This window comes from Heterocephalus glaber, unplaced genomic scaffold (genome assembly GCF_053883595.1).
Source record: "Heterocephalus glaber isolate CG9 unplaced genomic scaffold, H.glaber_assembly_v1.0 deba00001577, whole genome shotgun sequence".
In the NCBI taxonomy this organism is placed as follows: Eukaryota; Metazoa; Chordata; class Mammalia; order Rodentia; family Bathyergidae; genus Heterocephalus; species Heterocephalus glaber.
The window spans coordinates 2,689,307-2,713,079 of NW_028258358.1; the positions used below are offsets into that span (position 1 = coordinate 2,689,307).

Sequence of the window (23,773 nt, forward strand, 5' to 3'; positions counted from 1 at the left end):
GTGGTTATTATAATACAAAGAATTTTATGAGATATTATTAAAAATTACCATGAGAAATAAATAAGTGAAGATAGCGAATATTTGGCTTAGGGTAGTATACATTAGGAATTTGTTTTGAGGCTAACATAATAACTAAGGCTCACTTAACAAAACTTGAAGGCTCCCTAAGTATCAATCTATAAAACTGTTAAAATATTTCAAACTTTAAAACTCATTAAACTATTTTTATCCATCACAGTATTAAGTAGGCATGTCATTAGTATTAAGGAGGCATGTCATCAATTATATGTGCAAAAACATCCACATGTATTTTTGTTGAGAGAGAGAAAGAGAGGGAGAGGGAGAAGGGGGGTACCTAGAGACAGTGAAACAGAGAGGGAGAGACAGAGTATTTATCAGAATTGTGGTATCTTTTGGAGAATAGATGTTTTATAAATACACAAAGTATAAAACAAATTAGCTCCAAGCCACTGACTAACATCTATTGTACCACCTACAGGGACAGTATCAACATCTCCCCTGAAGGAGCTAGACTCAATTACATATATTTTTTCAAGTACAATGCCAGAGGCATCCAAACAGCGTGGTGACTTTGATAATTTGAGTGCCATAATTCAAACACATGGCTTGTGAGTGAGGGCTTACAATATCACAACCCACTGTGTAAAAGTCTGGCTATAGAACTCTATGTGTGTGTGAAAAATTAATTTCATATTAGATGTAGATCCACATGCATTTTCTAACAAATTATCTTCAACAGTCGAGTATGTTATGTTTGTCTTCTGAAACACTTTGGTAGGAGACAGTGCATCTTGCTGTTGGGTAAACATCAACACATGAGCGTTCTCACTGAGCACACAGGATGTTAGGTGCGGCAAGCAAACAAAGCATAGGGTAAAAGGCTGTTTTGAGCATTTCCTTTTTTCTTCATGTCAGAGTTTGGGCAGTTTCCATTTCAATGTCTATTTCAGTGAAGAAAACAGCACTACGCACTTTTAAATGTCATCCAGGGAGAAGTTGCCACTTACCACAAGAATCATGTTTTACCCTGTCTTTCCTATATAATACCATATGTTTATTTTTTCAATTGTAAAAAAGTAGAATCTGTAATTTACTTATACTTACTGCTACAACTTGAAGCTCTTTACAGATTCTAAGGGGCTCAATTGTCCCTTCATTATTTGTTTTTACTGGAATTCATAAGTTAACACAATTAATGGAATAACATTGGGGACCCATAATATGTACTTTCATCCTCCTTAAATATTGTACTGTAAACAGATGTTATGTGTCAGGCAGCATGCCAGCCCCTAAAGTTCTACCATTTTCTTGAAAGACAGCCAATTCTAATTTCCCTGTTTGTTATAAAAAGTTGCACTTGAGTTTTAAAATTAGATATTGGTAACCACCAAAGCAAGTCATAAAGCATTGAAGTTCTGCATTTTAAACTCTGGTTTTTCTGTCCTGTCATCACATGAATGATAATGAAATGATAGATGGATAGCATGAGTTATCATAATGTTCAGTAGTTGATAAAGTCATTTACTAAAATATTGCCAGAACTTACTTAAGTCAGTGGTTGAAACTGATTGGACTGTACTATGAATTAAAGTGAATATTGTGCATCAAGAATCAGAGAGTAAGAAAATTTAAAAACAACTCAATTACTGGGCTTTTGTCTTTCACAGTATAGAAACAATCTAACCATAGGTCAAATCTTAGCTATTGTCAGATATTTTTACATCAAGAAAGGCAGTGTAAAAATAAGAACAAAGCTATGATTGGATATTCAGTTATCGTTGCTTAAGATGGAAACATGGCATAAAAATAACCTTGTCTTAGAAGAGTAAAAACATCACAACATATCAATTTTCATATTGTGACTTTAAATTTTATTTCTTGACTCTAAATTAAAATGTAGTGCTTTCCTCATTACTAGGCCAATAATAATAATAATAATAATACTTAACTTTTAGAGGAGTAAATTTTGAGGAATCTTAGTGTGTTCAATGTTTGCTATTATTTGAGTTTTGTATGAGCTGTATAGTGATCATCATTATGGACAATCGAATTTTAAGTGAATAATGATTGAAGGTACTATGTCAGATAAATTATTTTTACAACAATTAGAAAAAAGGAACTTCTAAAAATCAAAATGGCTTAAACATGAGTAATCAAAACACTACTGTAAAAATGTGATAGTTTCATAAATGTTATTTTGTTTAATATGGTGACTTCATTTTTAAGGGCTTAAATTTGCTTATCTGTGTAACTCTGTCCTGAAATTCATCCCAACACTAGATAATGGTCCTTCTTCCAAACTATAATAGTTTTATAATGTATATATGAAAATGAAACCTACCTCACAGGTTGAATTGAGTAATTTAAATAAGACAATATATATAAAATTTCCTAACAATAAAATTAATAAAAAGCATGATTTTAACGAGTTAAATATGAGTAAAATTGGATTGTTCTCTCTTGTAAGCTTTTGTTTTTCACTTAAAACCTCTCAGACTTTCCAAAATGGCTTCATGTTGAAGAATTCTGAATCATAAATGGCACAAGAACTAGAGAATATCAGTTTACTTAAGCCCCGGACTCACCTATTTCAGTTAAGTTTTAGAGGCTTTTTCTGGGAAAATGTGGCTGTATTGCTGCTCATTCCAAGCTTTAGAGATCTGTGAGAGTAATCAGATCATTTTTCCTCCAGTTCCTCCCTCTAGGCATCTTACAGTTAGTTTTATGTTTAAACCAACACCTCAGCTGAGAAACACATCTTCATTGGACTGCACCTTTCAAGTACATTATGTTTGATGTTCATAGAGGAAAACTATTTTCAACTCCTTAGAACCTACATTTTTTCTTTTTCTGTGGTGGGTGGTGCTATGAATTAAAATACCTTATCTGGCACTGTATTCTTCTGAACTCAGTAAGGAATAGCACACTCCCATATATCAGTGACTCCCACCAGCCCTTTCACCTTAATGAGTGCTTAAAATAAACTTTTAACTTGCTAAACACAGATCAAAAATTAGAGAAGACAAAACTTTTGATCTAATACTCCCTTTTCCTTGATCAGCATTTGACATCAGTCTTCAATCTAAAATATTTTTAAAACCTTCAGAATTATCTGCACAGATAGTGAAAGACCCAAAAATGACTGCATTCTAAAGGGGTAAAATGAAGATGCAAAGAGTGAAAGAGTGAGATAGGTAAAAAGGCCAAATATAAAAGCAGTGGTACTAATTTCACAACAAAAAGAAAACCTTTTCATCTTTGTGCCTTCAAAATCTTATTTTGTCTTTAAGAATGTGATGTTAGGTACAATGCTGGACAGGCAATATTAACAACTAAATTTTAGTGTCTGTGGATTTAAATGAGGCAATGAGGAATAAATTGACAAAATTTTCATGCTAGGGCTTGAAAACCAAGTAAAGACAAACCTATGCATAAACAAAGATATTTGATAAGAAGTAAAAGCATTAGGAATTTGAAATTAAAGGGGAATTTTGATGGGTTCAGAGTGTAACAAACAGAGAACATTAGCTGACGATCAGAACATAAGACAAACAAGAACACAGGAAGGATTGCGTCTACTTCCAATTGGACAGGATATTGCATTCACAGAAAATAATCAACAATGTACAAATGAGGATGGATAACCTGAGAATGTTATGTACTGTAATTTAGCTAAACAAGGAGCAGATATCATTGTACAAACAGTAGAGCTGTTTGTGAAAGCTACGCTTCTCAACTGTGAGATAATTTTAAAACTGTGGTGAGCAGTGATTTATTGTAAGTCACATGAATATGTGTGTGTATGTGTATTCATAACTATTAATGGTGTCTTTCCTATTTAGAAATTTCCCCTTATGTTTTGGTACCAGGGATTGAACTCAGGACTTTACTCTTGCGAGGCAGGCACAACACCAGTGAGCTACATCCCTGGCCCTTATCACTTAGAATAGTAGAAATTTACGATCTCCAAACTACATGGAGGCATTCTCTAGGGTGGTAGAAAAAACAAACCAGTACACATCATAAGCCAATTTTACAGCTGGTACATAATTTCTTTGGTAACAGTCATAGATCAGCCTCTACGTTGAAATGTATTCTTATATTGAAAATAAATGGCTAAGAAACAATACACCTAGAAATGAGGGAGCTCAACAGAAGGAACAATGCTTGATTTCCTTGTAGTCCCCAGTGGTTGGCCACTAACTGTCATTGTCTACCCACCCTTTGTGACAGGTACACACATACACATCCCTATAGACGGACCATAGCCACTTTGGAAAAGAAGCTAATGCGCCTCCAAATATCAAATTGCAATTTAAGATTAATTATGAGTCAGTAGCATGAATATGAATGAAGTCCATTTTCCACCTTGCTTATTTAAAAAATAATCTCAACTAAAATATCCCTGAGAAAAGATGGCTCTCTCACTTTGACTAGACCTAGAGATAGGAAGGAAAAATGAAAGGAAATCTCAGAAACATATTTGTGAGACAACGCATCAAAAGCCTAATTGAATAAAAATTATTCAAATTAGTTTTACAATAGAATATACAAATAATACTATAAAATTAAACAGAACTGGAAATAAGACATCCTCTAGAACTTACTGACACATTTAGATAATTTAAGTGGTTTAGCTTGAAGACAAAAAAAGCATTTATTACAAATGAATGCAAACAAATCCTGGAACCAAAAGACAAACAGAAGGAAAATGAGCAAAACCCCAAAATGCTCCAGGATATAAGATAGAAAAGGAGATGCTATTATTAAAGGAAAAATAGCTGCAAAGCACTAAACTCAATGCATGACTGTAGTGAATAGAACAAACAAGAGGTTGACTTCTTTGTGTTATTGAAGTACTGAAGAATAAATCAAAGTAAGAAGAATAATGATAGAACCCTGGTTGAATTCATAGTACTTACTATAGCGCCAGTAGTTTGTTAGGAAGCTATGGCAAGAGCATTACTTTTAATGTCCACAAGACACCAAACACAGCTGCCTATAAAGCCCCCGGGTACAATCATTCTACGAAGTTCAAACATCAGACATCATCACTTGTGACAGCAACAATTCCAAAATAGAGAAGAATTGATAGAGGATGAAACGAGTTCCTTTCATAGAGGATGGTCTCCTCTCGGTCATTGAAAACTGGCAATTATGAACAAAAAGATGTGGAAACTTTATTGAACTGCAGATAAATAATAGCAGAACAAATAGTTATGTTGCTCAACAGGAAAGCAAAAAATATAATTTTATCAGGTATCTTTTAACAGCTGCATTGTACTTCATGTATTTCATTATTTCCTAGTAGTGATGAGGATAATTTTTATTGTCTCAAGTTCTAACCACCTTTTATAGGTGTGCAGAAGACAAAAAGGATTCTTATCTACAACATGAGAATAATTAGCTCACAGACTATTATATATATGTGTGTGTATGTATATATATATTATATATATGGATATGCATTAGAGACACTGAGCATACTTGGTTTTAAATTTAACTTGTCATAATAATTCAATAAATTAATCAAATAAATGAATTATTTATTGCTTATGCATTCCTTATGATGACAGTTTGATGTTATGCTGAGAATTGTAGTTTCTGTGGTCACAATTTATATCTGGTTCTCTTATGATATCTTGAACAAATTACTATACTTTCTACATCCCAGCAGTCTATTCTGCAAAAACTGGAGAATTTTAATATTGTTTTAAATTGGACAATTCCTTTAAAATACTTCAGGTATACTTGAAAATAATAAATTGTTAACTAGTGATAATTAGAATGTCATCTATGTAATACCCATTAAACACTGCTAACTGAACTATTTGTAGAATATCAAAGTTTGCACCTTGATTTGTGATTTAGGAAATAGTTTTATATCGATAGAGGACAAATAACAACATGTGATTTTAAAGTATGTTATTTGAAAATTTTTTCTTAAAAAACAGGACTGATAAATATATAAAAATATTCCTATACAGGATTGGGAAATTAATATCTGTATCTATATCCATCTCTCTCTATATATTCTCCCTACCACTCTTGTCCTAAAATTCCAGCATTTTTTCTCAATGTCTTGTTTAAAAACTAAATGTCTTGAATTTATAGAAATAGGACAAAAATAAATATATGCATATGAAGGAATACAGAAGAACAAATATCTCCATTGTTACAGGAATGTAAAAACAGACAATTTTATGGGTTTATCTAAGGTAAATAACACTTTTGAAATACATGGTCTATTATTCATTCAGCAATCATTGTATTTTTCCTGTATTAACTATTAAATCAGTAGGTAATAAGATCCACTCTTAAAGCAAATTTATACTTGTCTAAGTCATAACTGCATTTGGGCTAGAAAATCCAGTCACCAAATTAAAAAACAAGTAATTTTCTGTCTGAATGTCTGCACGGAGTATCGATTCCTCAGAAATTCTCTTGGTGGCAACATAATCATTTATAAAAGTAACATTTATCTCAAGTACCCCTGAGAAACTCTGGTTAACATTTTTAAAAATCTAAAAATATTTTATTCTTTTCTAAACTGAAACTGTGGGCTGTCATAGTGTGCCTTATATTTCCTTAATGCACTTCTACTCCACAAACAATCTGTCAGAATGTGTCAGAATACGCCTGCTGCTCTAAAATGTCAGACGAATGAGGCAACCACACTAGATGTCACAGTGTTGTTCATGTTTTCTTTCTCTCTTCCCAGATTTTTCCCATTCATCAAGATCTGGCTCTGTTTCTATTTCATTTATTGAAGATGGGCAACCCGCACTTCTCTGCATGTTCTGAGAATTATTGAATTTATGTTTTAATTACATAGTATATAGCATAAAATTGTCCTTGAAATGCCATGCATGTAGGTATGCTTTCCTCCAGTAAGGCTAGTATTTGATAAATACATATTTAATTTGGTATGCCATCAAAACATGTTCAAAAAACAAATCCTCAAAGGCAATCTGTTCTCTGGTTTAAATGTAAGATATTGGAGAATACTCTTATCATGACACAAACTAATGAGAAAGAAGTCTGTTTATATGAGAATATTAAGAAATGTATATATATATGGATATGTAAGGATATATAAATATATATGTTAAAATATATATTAGAATATCTATATACTAAAACTATCACTAACAAAATAACTCAATACACAACACTCTTTGCTCTTATAAGCCTAAATAAACTAAATGCAGATATCATGAAGTCTTAAGTTGCTTCCTTCTTGTGACAATGTCAGAGTTTACAAGCTTACAACTTCAAACTGTCTAGAAAGCGATTTTCAAATGCCTTATCCTGATATTCAGTGTCTTTTAGCATATAGGTAATATTAAACTCTTTCTCAATTTTCTCATCTTCAATTTTCAACACACACACAACATGCTTTCATTCTAGCCAGGTCTCCTTATCATCCCCTGAAGCCCTGGATGGACTTTTCTATGCCGTTCCTCCTTCCTGGAAAGCCCTTTATATACAGCTACATCTTCTCTAAGGCTCTGATCAAATGCCACCTCCTCTGTGAATGTTCCGTTATTTCCAACAGTGGAAATAATCCTTTAAATATTTCCTGAAACTTGAGCACAACTGTAAGTTATGTAATGATTTAGATTGTGCTTTAAGTCACCTCCTTATCCTGTTTATGATGTGGCAGGTATATGACCAGAATGTGTAATCAGTACTAATGTGTGCATGTTTGTGTATGTGTTGTGTAATTCTTTGTTTGAAACATCCTAGAGTAAAGTATCCAAAAATTGTGAATTTCTCTATCTCCCTTTCTGTAACAAAGGAGGCAAATAACACTTGCTGTCTAAGATTATTAGAACTCAGCTTTCCCTAAGTATGTTCCTTGGAAAAGGAGTCCCATTACTTAGCTCTTGTGCATTTTCTATGAATAACTAATGCCTGATGATATGCACAATTAATGATTGATCTTAGCGGAGAGTAATGAAATACATAAGATTGTTACGAGAGTAAGAAAGTCCTCCTAGAAAGAAACCTAGATGTTTAAATATTTTAATTTTACTGTCCTGGAGTTTTTTATTTCTTTGTTGTGCTTCTGTTGCTTTTCCCAGGACACAACCTCCTTGGGCAATGTCTGGAAAATGTTTTTCAGATTTTTCAGATGCCCAGTTTCTCCTGTGTATAACTACAGGCTTATACCTTAACTTCTTTCTTTCAAGTTTGTTGCTCAGTTTAAGGGTTCTTGCCCTTACATATCTGTGTAGTGAATTCCCAACCACCATTCTACAAATCTTAAATATCACCTCCTTATTTTACCTGTGCTTTGTGTTCCCTCACCATCTGAAATCATAGTAAAATATAATATTTCATCATTTTACTTATTTTACTCTTGTCTTTGGTTCTTAATTTGTGTGAGAATACCATTCTGTACTGACCAGATGATCTAAAATTCTTGGAGTATTGAAAAATTCCTATGAATTAAAGTACTATCTGTGGTTTTGTTTTGGAAGAGTAGATTGGTGGTACTTATGTTAATTTTGAGGACAAAGGTAAAAAGCAACCATGAGAAAAATAATCTCAAAAATAGACTGAATCTTCTACACTATGATATTTTTACTAGTGACACAATACTGATATTAAACTGACCGACCATACATCAAGGAAATGCTTTTGTATCAGTGATCAAGTTTACAATGTCTTTAAATGTTTGAAGTAGAAGGGTGTTCACTTCTGGATATATATCAAAAAACACGAAATTAGCATATCAGAGATTCCCAAATGCTCATATTTATTGTAGGAATATTCACAAGTGTTAAGATATATAATAGACCTAAGTGACTGTCACATGAAAATATCCAGCCATAACGAAGAATAAAATACTGTGATTTGCAACAAAATTAACAGAACTGTAAGACTTCCTGTTAAATGAAATAAGCCAGACAGAAAGACAAATATCTCATGTTATCTCTCATATGCTGATGCTTTTAAAAAGTGTTGACCTAGTGAATAGTGATGGGAAATGTAGAGGATAGGAAGAGAGGTGGTGGAAGTTGGAAAAAAGGAAGCTGAATTTGATTAACATATGGTATATGGATGTGTTGAAATATCAACGTGAACCCCATTAGCATTTCCAGTTAATGTTTCTTAATCAGCAACTTTCAAAAATGAAAAAAGAAGGAAAATTTTTGTAGAAAGGGAAAAGAATAAGAGCTATATCAATGTAATTGATACAAATGTTTATCTTCTGTATTTCCTCTCCTTTCCTATCTTTTAAAATATTGCTTCATGAAAGAGAAAAGTTCTTTATAAGTTATGTGAATTATCAGCAACATATATAAGACAAATTTCATGCTGTTTCTCTTAAAACATTTTTAAACATTTATATTCTTATACCCAGTTGCTGCCTATCTCAAAAAAGTAGAACATTATTTCTAGTTTATGAGTCATACAATAATATCATTGATAAAATTTATCTCTCCTCATAGTTCATACTCTTTATCACAATGTCATTAAAAGTCCTCATGCTTTGCCTTTCCAGTTTGTGATCCACCTCCTTTTTCCCTTTACTGTACAATTCCCACAGTACTCCTTGCTGATGAGCTACCTCTTTTCTTACTAGTTCTTCTACTATTCTCTGGTGCTTTGTCAAAATCTCCTCTTCCATGAGTCATTCTTTGATAGATCAGCATGAATCAATTTTATTTTTCATTGTTGTTCCATTCTATGTGCCTTACAGCATACACATCAAACTAGGTCCTAATATAGATATATGTGGGGGATCTGTCTTCACTCTAAAAATGTGGAAATTTAAGTTAGGAACTCAATACTTATGTATCAACAGCCTGCCTAGGAATGTAACTGTGTATAGTAGATACATAATGCATTCATATACATATGTTAAATTGAATACTAAAAACATGTGCTTAACTCTGCTACTCTGAATGAGTCATATGATGTAATAGAGCAGCGATGCCTATTAATTTAGTATTTTCAAAAATATTATTTACATTAAATTCCAAATTTTTCCATTATGATGTATCTTTTGAGAAACAAGAACTTCTTGAGTTTATTATTGAATGGACAACAAACTAGTTAGAAAGGGAGAGAAGGATTATTCATTGTCAAATAAGCTAATATTACAGTTCAGTAGCTAACTTTAGAGAACTGCAAGATGCTTTTAGTTTTATAAAGACCTTTAAGCCCCCTAGTTGGAAAAAAATACTTAATTTCTCCTCTATATTTATTTTGAAGTGTACAGAAATAGAAATTGAAATAAATTGAAGGAATTATAATAAGACTTGTAGTAAATGGAGATTTCTGCTGGGCTGTGAAGAGAAATAGCTTCTATTTCCTTCTCATAAAACTCTTTGCTTTATCTAAAACTATTTCTATTTAAGGACATCTCTGCGGGATTTTTTCCCTACTTCTTCCATATGTTCTATGTCCTATCCTTATAGAATCTTCTTGGTATAGTAAAAGAAAATACAATTTTATTTAGCAAAATTCCTCAGCACAAAAAGCTTTAACCATGGGTCAATTTTTAGCTTCATTTAAATATTCAGTATGAATTCAGGTACAGTTATCAAACTGACCTTCTTACTGTTTCTGTTCTATTGGTTCATTTGCCTTTGTTGGACCATTACATTTATAAAAAACACTTCTGTGTGTAGCTTCCTGTTTTTTTAAAGGTCAACGATATCACTGATCCCAATGTCTGCTCTGTGTTTTTCAGAGCATACCTGAGCAATTTCCAAAAGGTTCACCTCACTCAGAGAATGAGGGGGGCGGGGGATGGGTGCAAGGAGCAACCCTTCCCACCTACCTCCATTCTTCTACACAAGTCACAAACAGAATTAGAAACTGAAAGGGGCTAGTGAGCCCACTTGTAGGGCCACATAGGTGTTCTTCAGTATCTGCAGCTGCGGCTTCCACTGAGCCTGCTGGAACGTGATTCTAAGTGGCTCTGAAAGGCCACTGAGGAGTTTGTGTTAGCCAGAGGCCACGGAAGCTGCCATCCCCGGCTGAGTGATTCTCTGTTGAAACTGGGCATAAGCCCAATTGGAACAGAGAAACTGTTTTCTTCCCTCCAGTTTCAAAGGGCACATTTCTGTTTGCTCCTTCATGTGCAGGAGTAAACTGGGAACAAAAATATGCATTGATAAAGGCAGTAATAATGCTAATTATCATAAAAAAGTACTAGTAAATACCAAAATAGTACTGATAAGGAAGTATATGGCTATCTGAAGGATGATGTATTCTTGTTCCTTCTTAAGAAAATGCACACTTGTCAGAAATGATTAACGATTAAGAGCTAAATACTTTAAACACAAAACTGACCCTGAGCTATCTGGCTATGCTCCAATTCATACATTCTGAGATATACATAGCCTTGTGATACCTTACTTACCACAATTTTGTGGTAACTGAATGGTCCCCATTTCCACTATTTCCTCTATCCTATTTCTATTCAGTTATTTTCTCTTCCTCTTTCTCTTTAAGTTACCAACAAATAAAGCAACACACATACAGACACACACATGTCCCATAATTCTGGATAATTTCTTAAATTATTCCAGACATTCTTCTATCAATACTTTTTCCCCAAATTTGCAATTTTGGCACTCCAACACCAAGTTCACATCCTGGACCGTGCCGTCTATTAGTGGATGTCTGGGCAGTCTCCCAATAAAACTGAGCAGCTTCAGTGTCATTAGTGGGATGATGGTATTTCAGTCCTCTTCCTTTCATCCCTCTTTAGTTTACTATCAGTGCCACTGAGCTTAATGAACCAAAACGCCTGCTCATGCATTAAAAACGAAGAGGAGCATTCTGCCCTGGAAAAATAAATGCTATGTCCTATTTTCTACAGCAGACATTTTTTAGCAAACATTAATAAGAAAGAAAGCGTGAGAGGAAAAGGCATTGTGAAACTTTCAAATAATGAAGGTACAGATTTGCAAGTATAGAGTGCCCTCATAAATAAACTGTATTCATAATTAAAATAATTCATTAAAATATTATTAATACTAGATGTTGTTATTCTTAACTGCTAATTATAATTGTACTAATGCATTAATTATTAATATACGCTCAGAGGTGGCTCTCAAGTAAGAATTGTGAATATGTCCATTAGATCTTCCATTCATATCTTTATTTCACGGCATCTCTAGTATTGTAAATAAAGCACTGACTTAGAAGTAAAAGCAAGCCCATAGTGCTAAACTATTAAACTAATGAGATTATGAATTTTGTTTTCCTTCATAATAAGAACATCCAAAAACTCAGTGGTTGCATATACAGAAGTCATAATATCACTTTTAAATTAAGGGATGATTTTATAGGTGATAAGAATCACAATTCATTAAGATATAAGAAATGTTCTGAAATTTTGGCCTCATACTTTGTGGTTTTTGAGAAGACAGTCTAATACAGCAAATTGTGGTGGTATGGCTCTCCTGAACTCAGCTAGCCAACTGTGACTAGCTGACTGTTACTCTCATTCATTTTACTCACTTGCATCTCAGTGAAAGGAATGTGGGAGACCAGCTATTCAAAATTGTCCATTTCATCACTGGGATTTTTGCCTAACCAAGCTTTGCTGTACATCAGAAAACAGAAGACAGGCAGCTGAATTACAGAGAGGAGGTTTCTGAAGAGAAAGTTAGGCCTTAGAAGAGAAGGCATTTTTTAATAGAACCCAAGGCAAAGGGGACAGAAGGCAGGAATCTGAAAGAGAAGGTAAAAGGGGGAAAGATAAACTGAACTTATATTGCAATTTTGCTTCATTCTTCTAGTAAACAAATTTTAATCTGCCTTTCCCCACCAATAAATGCATTAATTGCTCAGTGTTTGCAAATTTTTCCGACACTTAGAACCTCTTAAAACCATTCAGGGCTCCTCCTTTTGGAAGCTGTGATTTTCCTACAATAATTTTCTATAATTGTGCCATGGAACTAAAAATAAAAATGACATGAGAAGTTTTCCCACAGTGAGAATCACAAGCTCAGTGCAGAACTGAGTCATCAACTTTGAGTTTCAAGAAAATATATCCAGGTTAGGAAACTGACTCTTCCAACTGCCTTCCTCCTGGCTATGCCTGGTAAGATATAAAGCCTACAATATGACTATCAATAACTGCTAAGAGCTCTGGCCATACTCCAGTAGGTAACTATAATGTACTATCTTATTGAAAAAGAAATGTGGTAAGAAATGTAACAGGCTTAGGTTTATTGAGAAAGTCATGATTACTGTGCAGGCTGAGTACTTCTGATCCCAGGCCAAGACTACACAAAACAGTTATGAGATTTATCAGGTTTGTTTAAGCTAATCATATGTCTAGCTCTCTTCATTTTATTTCTCTTCATCATTCAGCAGAACATAATTGTTTTGGTTTATCACCAAACTTCTGCCTGTTCCATCCTTTGAGTTATCTGTCACCTTTTTCAAGGTCATGAGGAAGCCCCATGGGGTGAGTATTTAGTTGACTGGTTGGCTCTGTGGCCTATAGATGCTGATAAATGATCCCTCTGTATTTGCAGGGAAATGATTGAAGAAGGGGAGAGAGAGACTTTGAATCCTGTACAGGAGATACATAAAACGTGTTGCTCCCTGGAAATCTTGGTTACCTGCATCCCAAGCCCCAATCACTTTGTCTGTGTTGAAGACTTTGCTGTCCAAAGGTACTACACTCTGGTTCCAGAACTAAATATTCAGACAGGAGTCAACATGTGGAGACTCTCTTTTCTCTTTCTGCCCTGTACTGTTGCATCCTGAGAAAGAAGCACATTCCACAAAGCAAGTTTCACTCTCTTGCTGATATGATATGCTTTTTACCTATCTACATCAGTTGTTGGTGGAAACAAAACCAAACAAAACAGGACAATTGCTTCAATTCTGTGAAGCAGGGGGCACAGGGAGTTTGAAGTTAGCAGTTAAATGTACCTGTTTATTGAGTTTAATAAAATACATTCCTCTGGGTAACAGCTTCTCTCTCTTCTTAATTTAGTAAACAGAAAGTTATGCAAGGAAACATTTTGTTATCTAAAGCAACTATGGGTTTTTTTTTGTATTTCTGAGCAGAACTCTGATATCTGAATAATTACACTTATGAATTATTTTGACACTAATAAAAACTGTTAGATTTTCCATACATGGAAGAAAAAAGAACTTGTTTCTGGTGAGGTTGTAATCTCACTTTTTCCTTTCTCCACAGGATCCTGATTATACTGTTCTCATTCTACTTCAGGGATGACATTTTTTCCAGGTTTCCTTTTTGTAAAAGGCAGGCTTACTGAGTAAGATTTGCATAGAGCAAAATTCACCCCTTTGAAGGTGGAGTTCTATGAATCATGACAAAAACATAGTCATGGAGCCTAAGATGCCATTAACATTCTGCTGCTCAACTTGACAAAGTTTTCAGAAGAATAACATAGGCTTTTCTTCTCTTCTTTGGTCATTTAATCTGGAAAGCATGCAATTATAAACTCTCATATGTGAGAGTTTGATATGTGTGTGTGGGGGGGGTTGACACTATTATATTCCAGAGTCATTTCTCTTTCAGACCTAGATGCAATCTCTTTGAGACCTAGATGCAATCTCTTTGAAATGTAACTGTGAAATTTAGCGTCCTTCTCTTTCTCCAAGTCTTCATGATAGAGCAAGAGCTTAGCTTTGATAAAAGCCAATTAGGAGACTCAGGGGACCAAATTACAGTATGGACCTTATACCTAACCATCCACAAGTTCTTCCAAGAGCTCAAAACTTTCCTACGTTTTGTTTCAAATGGAGTTAAGTTCTACCTTTTTCATCTATTATAATAGGCTTACATGAAGTCTCCTTTGCCTATTTAATTCTCACTATGAAATTTTTCTTTGACACCAGCAGTACAAGGAAATTATGGAACATCTCTATCACCTCAAACCTTCCACTGTTCCTCTTCCTAGTTAGTATCTTCTCTCAAGCCAGACTCCTGAAAACTATTGATATTTCTGCTTTTTCCAGAATATCAAAGAAATTAAATCATATAGAGAGTAGCCTTTTGTGTCTGTGGGTTTTTATTTTTTTTTTTGTCACTTAGCATGTTATTATTGAAATTCAATCATGTTCTTTGTATCAGGTTCATTTTTTTACTGATGCATAGTAGTACCCAGTAAAGTACCACAACTTACCGTTTTTAAAACCATATTTGCAACTTGTTTGGTTCTCCTTATTGTATCAGTATTTGTCTTATTGAAGATATTACTCATTATAATTTTTTCTAGATATACTGTAAATCAAGATTAGATTTACCAAAATGTTTTTGCTTTCTCCTTCTCAGGATAAGCTAAGATGTTCCATGGTTTCAACTTTTAAAAGACTTATAAAACTAGGTCAAAGACTGAATCAACAATGTAACTACCATGTTGAAAAACAAATAACAACAGTCCTGTAACATTATTTTAAAAGTACATATTTACATATTCCTGTAAATTAAAGAGCAATAGAAGATGTGCTTAAATTTAAAAATTTCCATTGCTTTAGGTAGATGTTATGTCATAAATACCCATCAAGTCAAAAATTGGGATAATTCAACCAGAAAATACACTTCAAAGCAATTTAGCTTCCAAATCAAAATGCAGAAACAGCTGGGGATGTAGCTCAATGGCTTTGTGCTCACCTGGCACAAGGTCCTGAGTTCGATCCCTGGTATAAAAAAAAAACAAAAAACAGAAATAAATTATACCAATGGAATGGGGGTATTAAATTATGAGATCATTTTCAAAAACTGTAAGACTCTTCTCCAAAGTATAACGTTAAATAAAAGTGCTTCATGCCTCAGTATTTGAGCTAACCTCTAGTATGCAGCATATACTAAATGTGTGAACTTCATTATTTTAAAATTCATGATAATCGGTTTTTTCTGTGTTTTGTTTGTTTGATCTCCTTCTCAGAGTGGCACTGAGTAGAATTATTTAGAAGGATGTAAGTCCTGGCCGTCAAAAACCCTCATCTTTTACAGCTACAAAATACATTTATTTTAAAATAAAACTTTGCCATGGCATTTCCTTCACTTTTATTCCAATTTTAAAATGTAAACATGTGATGTGAAATTTTGATAAATTAAAATATAACAATAAAGTAATAAATAAATGATGATTTTTCTACTAGTCTCATATTACCCTATGAATCTAAGCAGCTACATTTTAATATTTCTTGCCAACCTGAATCTACTTATTTACTTACACATTCCGTACTTGACTTTCACATAATAGAGTTTGGCTATAGTTTTTTTCATTTTTATAATTTCATATTAATAAAATCTCCTATGTATACAAAGTTCAAATTTTCATACATTACCAGACTAAGAAATTGGAGTTGTCTGCTTTCCAAAATACAGCTATATGAATCATTCTTTACTGTTCATCAGTGTTTGTGTAATTATTTCATTATATTTCTATATTTTGGCATTTCTTTTTTGTTAAGTGGGCTGAAACTAGGAAAATTAACTTCATTTTAATTTTAGTTTTAAAGATTATGGCAGAAATAAAAAATTGACATATCATACCCACGATAAGATATATGAGCACCATATGAGCACCATACCTATTTAGGTACCAATGCCAAAAGCAGTAAGGCCTAAGTCTCACTAAGAAAGTCCTTGGGCTCCTGCTTTTTAAAGTTGTATTCATTTTTTCAAATATGCTAGGGAATATTTTGAAAATTATGTCTAAAAAGTAAGATACAACCAGGCATGTTTATTTGTTTGCTTGCCTGCTTATTTAATTTTTTTTTTTTTTTTGAGACATGGCCTTAGTATATACTTCAGGCTGGCCTTGAATTAATTATGTAGTCCAGGCTGACCTTGAACTCACAGAAATCTTCCTAACTCTGCCTCCCTTGTTCAGAGAATACAGGCCTGTGCCACTATGCCAACCAGGAATTTTAAAACATACCTTTTACCTCTTTCATAATATATGATAAAACCTACATACAAGAACACAAACACATTGTAACGTTAGATACTACTTTTTTATACTTTCTGATATGCATCTCTTACAAAAATGAAGGAGTAACTGTAGTTAATTAAATTTCAAGTGTCTTGATTATAACATTAGGAAATTCATTTGACATATAGTATCATTCATGATCTAGGCCAGTATTCTCCAGTATGAGTTGTATGGAAAAGGCATTTTTTGAACTTGATTTTCTAGTCAAATAATTTTATAAGTGAGGAGGTTAAGTGAATGTAAATAGATTAAGTGTGTTAAATGAATTTATGTAAACCCAATTCTGAATCACCTAGGGGAGATACCAAGAGTAGAACTTTTAACCTCATTCACTCTATACAAATGAACCACAAAACATGGGTCAGTAAATCCCAACGTAGGACTGGGACTTAGCACAACAGAAGAAGTGACTGATGAAGTAGAACAGACTCCTATTACACTGGAAGTCAGGAGGCTACTGTCAATCCTAGACCTGCTGCAACCTTTGTTAGAGACCTTAGCTTAGTGGCTCAGCACATAGCCTACTGTGGTTTGAATCCTACATCAGCCCCTTATTTGCTGAGAGACTTGGTGCAAATCCCCTTTCCTTTCCGTATCTTCATTTATTTAATTGTAAAAAAGAGCTGTAGGAGATTTTACTGCAAGGATTTGTTAGTGCAGCTAATAGAATCAAAGTGTTTTTGAAGAGTACCTGATAAATGGTAAGCCATTACTATGAGATATTTTTTAACCGTGGCTTTCAAACATTGCACCTTGACCCAAAATGATGGACCCACTTTGAGACACAATATTTTAGAAACACAACACTCAAAAATAAATACACCTAAGAAAAAAGTTAAGTAAAATGTCACTTAGCTATTTTATAGGTCATGGAGTATAATACTTTTATTCATTTTTTTTAACCTATTGTCTTTTTTTATACCTTCATTCACTTCTGTTCTAAGCTATTTGTTCTATTTTATGCAACCTATTTTATTCTCTTCTATTCTATTTAAAAACAAAAACATAAAAATCTGTCCTGGTCCTCAGACTGCAAGACACTAGCTGATCATCCCTAAAATACTAAATACATCCACACAAAACTCATTGAATTCAAATACTTTTTTAAAAATCCAAATCATACTTCATCCTTGATCTGCTGAATAGGAATTTTCCTGGTGTTTTGATCCCCAAATCTGTCTTTTTCATGTATACCATTGTGTAGACAATGAATGATATACCAGATTTCTTTTTACTAAATTCCATAACTGAATAAATGATAGGAATTTTAAGAGAAAGGTTCAATCCAATTTATTGTTTAAGATTTTATATTTATTCAATTAATATAACACATTCTTCTATTCTGACATAAATCCATGTCCACCCTATCTGTCTTGAGGGAAAAATAAAAAGGTAACTCGCTAATCATTCCACAATATTTAGAATGATTTATGTAGCTCCATCTATTTCTAAATAAATTCTAACATTTTAAAACTCAGAATTATTTAAAATAAAAGCTAAAAGCTGCAGTTGATATTATGTAGTTTGTATTATCTGAATTGTTTTTCTATTTCATTATCACAGTATGTTATCACAAGCTTTTAAAATAGGTATAGCATTCCTCCATTCATATTTAGAATTTTATGTACTATGGAACAGATATGAAGCTGTGACACCACCTACATGTCTCCTAGAATTTGGTTATAAAATGGACTATATCTCAGACTTTCTGAAATAATCATTACCTGTGATTATGAAATATAAAAAATATGTTTTTAAACATACAAATGCTATGCCAAACATCCAAAACTCTATTTTACTTTTAGGATCTCTATAGTTAACAACATAATTTAGGGCATATTTATAAATCTTATTACATATGCACACAATTATAGTTATTTTTTAAAATATTAAGTAGCTCATAAAAATATTTTATTGGTGGCTATTTTGAAATTAGATTAAGATCTTTCATCATGTGAAATGCTGGTGTGAAAATATTTATTAAATTTGATTTATTTTGATTAATGCAGTTTTTAATAATTGATACTTTGAGTTTCTATTAGATTTTTAGATCATGTAAATAGTGTTTAAAGAAGAATCTCAAAGTACATATTATCAGTGAATAGAAAATAATTTCATTCATCATTATTTCAATTTAAATATCCTTTTCCTTAAAAAGTTATCTCTATTTTTCTATTTCTATAACCTTTATATATACATATATATATACATATATATGTGTGTGTGTGTGTGTGTGTGTGTGTGTGTGTGTGACTTTTACTCCTCTTAGCATGTCCCCAAAATCCTGAGATACTTAGTATCACAAAATATTATTTACGGTCATGTACTCCACAGTGTTCACGTACAAGGCTTTGTGGCAAGCTCTGTCATTAGTATCATTAATAGCCATAGACATGTTCATAACCTTCTGACAACTCCACACATCTGCATTAATTCTATAAGCAATTGCATAAGCTCCATTAATCACAAGAACATGTAACTTCAATTGTTTTAAAGAGTACTTGCTAGGCAGCTCTTGTCTCACAATCTGGTATTATTTATTGTCATTGCATGTTTAGCTTCCACATTCATCCAATAGATATTGACTTATATCTTTTTCATTTCACCTTTTGGTGGTTTTGTCATGTCTTCAGATCCTTTAGTGAAAGGGTATGATTGTTGTCACTTGTTTGAAAGGCTCTTTCCCATCTCTTTGTGCACTGCATTCTCTCCACAAACCGCTGCATCACAGCTGTCATTCTGAATTGTAAAGATGTCATTGGGAGATAAGCTTATGCCTGTGGCACACAGAGTGGCTTCAAACAACTAATTAGCAGAAGCAGGGCCACCTCAAGGTTTGGTGCTGTCCGTCATGCCTGTGACCACTGCTGACACCATCAGCAAATCTGTCAAATGCGTATCTTCCTGTGAATACAACCAAGCCCACTTGTTCTGTGGTGAAGAAGAAACTAGTGCAATGTGTTTAATAAAATATAAAAAAAGGTGATGGCCAATCTTTACATAGTGTTAAGTAATTGAAAAAACCCTGAACTGGTGGAAAATTTGATAACTGACTTGTGGCTGGAATACAGTGAGTGTGCTTAAAAACTGCTCCATAAATTTCCAATTCAACTATTCCTAAGTTCACCTACATTATGGATTTTTTGAGCCTCTGAAAATCAACACTGGTACACAAAGGGGCTGCTAATTATTATACATAATATAAAATATGAATGCTTACATAGATATATAACTGTAACCAGAATTTTATCATTGATAAAATTATTATACATGATAATTTAAAAGCACTAATCTCTCTGTAGTAAAGTATGTGAAAATATGCATATCTGCATTTACAATGAAATGTTTACAAGTTTCAAAACCAATTGTATTAAACATATATTTAAAAATATTACATAGTAGTTATTAACTAAGAATATATGTAGATGTCATATGAACTAAAACTGTGAAGTCTGATAGTTACGATGGATTTGAGGTCTTTTCATGAGAATCAGGCAAAAGACATGAATTGAGAAGATAAAGAAATAGAGGAATTTTCCTCTAAACTCTGATGCCTTCTCTTGATACTTGGCCTTTCCATGTACTAACTACTTTTTAAAATTCTCATTTTACATACAACACATCATCCTGTAACTTCATCTGGTAGATTCCTTCAAGTCTTCTGTTAATGTTATATTTTTCCACTGTGAGGGCGAACTCCTGTGATGTGTTCTTTTCCCAACTTGAACATCACTTGTTTTAGCAGTGTTTATACTCTGGTAACATTGGTATAAATGTATTCACTTAGACTGTAAGAGATGAGACACAACAAAATATGTCTGCTTCCTCAGCATAATATGCTTAACACATCATGTTGACTCTGGTATCAGGTCTGGGTAAAACGAAGGAAGGAAGAAGGGAGGGAGGGCAGGAAAATGAAATGAAGGAAGGAATTGCTAATGTATGAATCAAAGACTAGTTTCAGCATCATTATGAAAAATAATAGAAAGGAGAGGATGGACAATTTATTTCACATCAAAGAATAATTTCAACGTCATGTTTGTAAGCCAGAAACAGAAAAGAATGTCTAGCTCTTATTTCTCATTTACTTCATTTGCGGCACATATTTATGGTCCCAATTAAAAAATGGAAACTACTCACATAAAAAAGAAGACATATGCATTTATAGACTTGAACAAATAAATTAATTTTTATATTTGCCTACATTCCTCTTAAAAGTGAAGTGTTAAACATTTTGAAAGCTAAAGTTCAAGAGTGTGAAATCATTATTCTTGTTTTCAAAAAATTTTCCTATAAAACATGACACATATATGAAGAATTTACATGCTAGCATATTGTATATTATTTGAATTCTCAGTCATTTGTTTAAAATTTTATGTGCTTACTTAGCTGGTAATGTAGGCTCAACAACTACTTTAAAAAAATTCTGTGAAAATCTTTCTCTTTGCAATATAAATTGCACTTGATGGATTCATATCAAATGGAGTTTTCAACCAGTCATTATGAAAATTCCTAGATTTTAGAATGGTAGTAATTGTACCATCATTAACTAACACTTACAAAGCCAATCTTACATGAGATGGTACAGACCTTTGATTTTTCTCGGTTGGACACAAGAAAACTTAACTCTAATAACTCTCTATTTCACAATGTACAGTATTTGTTATTTTGCTGAGGTTAAAGTGTGACTCTTCCATGACAAAGTGGTAGCAAAGGATATGTCCACTATGAGTGAATCAGACTGTATTCCAACATCTTTTTCTTAGTAATTGTTATGTATGAAGTCAGTCATTCACAGTAACAGGGAAGTAACATAATGCATATCATTTCCACCAATGCATTGGTTTTATGTGGTACTTGGGATTCAACCCAAGGCCTCTGCACTGACCTACATAGCCACTTTTCTTCTTTTTTGGTCTCCCTAAATCACTAAATTGCTGAGGCTGGGATTGAACTTGGAATACTCCTGTCTCAACCTCTCAGAGTGTTTGGGTTACAGGTACACACAAACATCAGCTAGTTCATCACATATTTGTGGATAAGTTCTATGTTACTGAGGATTTAAATGTTCTTATATGTTAGGAATTATGTATGCAGGAACGTATGAATACAGTGTGTGTGGAGAAGTTACATACTTAACTATATGTTTTAATACTTTTGGAATTTCAAGAAAAGTCTGTTGCCTGGGAGAAAGAAAATTAAAATAAACTGGCTTGTGAATTAATTTAAGGTTACTTGTAAAAATATATCATTTTAAACACAATTGTTATACCCACATATGTAACACAAAAATTGCAGACATTGTGAACTGATTTACTTATTCACTATTTAAATTTACTTTTCATTCATTTTTTGAGACAGGATTTCACTGGGTAGTTCAAATTGGCCTTGAACTCACTATGTAGCACAGGGTGGTCTCAAACTCATGGCAATCCCAATCACCCTGCTTTGGCTTCCAGAGTGTTGAGATTATAGGTGTCTACCAACATGCCCAGAACTTACCTAAATTTATAAATTGATACCAGTTATAATTCTAAGAACTAAGTATATATCGCTAAATGCACTTCTTAATATGATTTTTTAGTACAGCAAGAACAGAAAGTGCAAGCATATAGTATAATATTCATAATATAGCCAAAATAGGAAGATATTGATATGTAAATATTTATTTATTAAATCCTGTTTAGTATATGAATATTTTTGAAAACAAAAGTAAAGCAAGACAAAACCAAAATAAAACTAAGGCAAATAATATTTTTAATTATTTATTCATTTACTTTATTATTTATTCACTTTTGAATTATTTATTCATTTTTGAAATTTGAAAGTACTAGACAATGTTATCCTTTTTGTTGTGACATGGTCTTACTGTGTAGTTCAGGCTGGCCTTGAACTCACTATGTAGCCCAGGTTGGCCTTGAACTTGTGGCAATCCTCCTGTCTCAGCCTCCCAAGTGCTAGAATTAAAGGCATGTGCCAGCACTCCCAGCCTAATGTCATTATTTTGTTCCAGCTCCCTTTTATGTTATTTCAACATTAGAGTTTAAGGCTGTGCTACAAACTCTGAACTGTGGTTGTATCCTCTTGGTTGTGACCTAGGCTTAAGCTTCACTCATAACTACATTTTTAATAGGAGGGATTATATTTATTTTGAAGACTCTTTTCTGGATTGAAGGTTATAAATGTAAAATAAGGTATATAGCAATAGTGATAATTTTATACTTTCTAGTTCTCTTCCTACACCATCATTTGATCACCCCATTTATTATATTTTTATTCTATTAAATATCGCCATCACAATATTTCATGCAATTGGTAATTTCATCAAACTGATGATAATTGAATCTTTCTAATTTATGAATCCCACAAAACCTGGGTTATAAATTTACATTAAAAGGTAAAAAATATTTCTCTCATCCGAAAGGGCTCCTCAATTTTGCAGGGGAGATTTATAGCGGCAGCCCATCCTGGGATATCTTAATCAACTATCTGCACTTATGAATTTCACACTCATAATAACTGCTGAATTTCCAAAGGTTGGCAGCTAAAATTCACAACCCTTTCACCAATCTTCCTAACTCTTAAAGCTAAGATTTCTATCTGACATTGATTTTCAGATTACTTCCTTACAAGGGAAGTCTTATCTCAAAAATTCATATACCAAGCACTAGACCATTTTGTAAAAATTCTTTAGCTCAGGCATCAAAAACAGTGACAAGAAGCAGCTACTCAGACTGAGATGCAGTCTTGTGTGAATTCCAATAACTATGAAACATTTTCCTACCGATTGA

General features: G+C 33.1%; 1 protein-coding gene and 1 long non-coding RNA gene across 18 annotated transcripts in view; one reads left to right on the forward strand and one right to left on the reverse strand.

Moving 5' to 3' along the window:
* The window catches only part of Pcdh9 (protocadherin 9), a 918,070-nt gene that overhangs the window by 557,233 nt on the left and 337,064 nt on the right, over positions 1-23,773 (reverse strand). The window lies entirely within an intron of this gene.
* Positions 1-23,773, forward strand: part of LOC110349013 (uncharacterized) — a 98,219-nt gene that overhangs the window by 53,530 nt on the left and 20,916 nt on the right. For 4 of the 5 annotated variants that reach the window (XR_015443691.1, XR_015443692.1, XR_015443690.1 and 1 more), the window contains one exon: positions 13,536-22,721. This is a non-coding gene — a long non-coding RNA (uncharacterized LOC110349013). Of the gene's footprint in view, positions 1-13,535; positions 22,722-23,773 lie in introns of those variants that run through there. The other variant, XR_015443694.1, reaches the window with a different exon arrangement.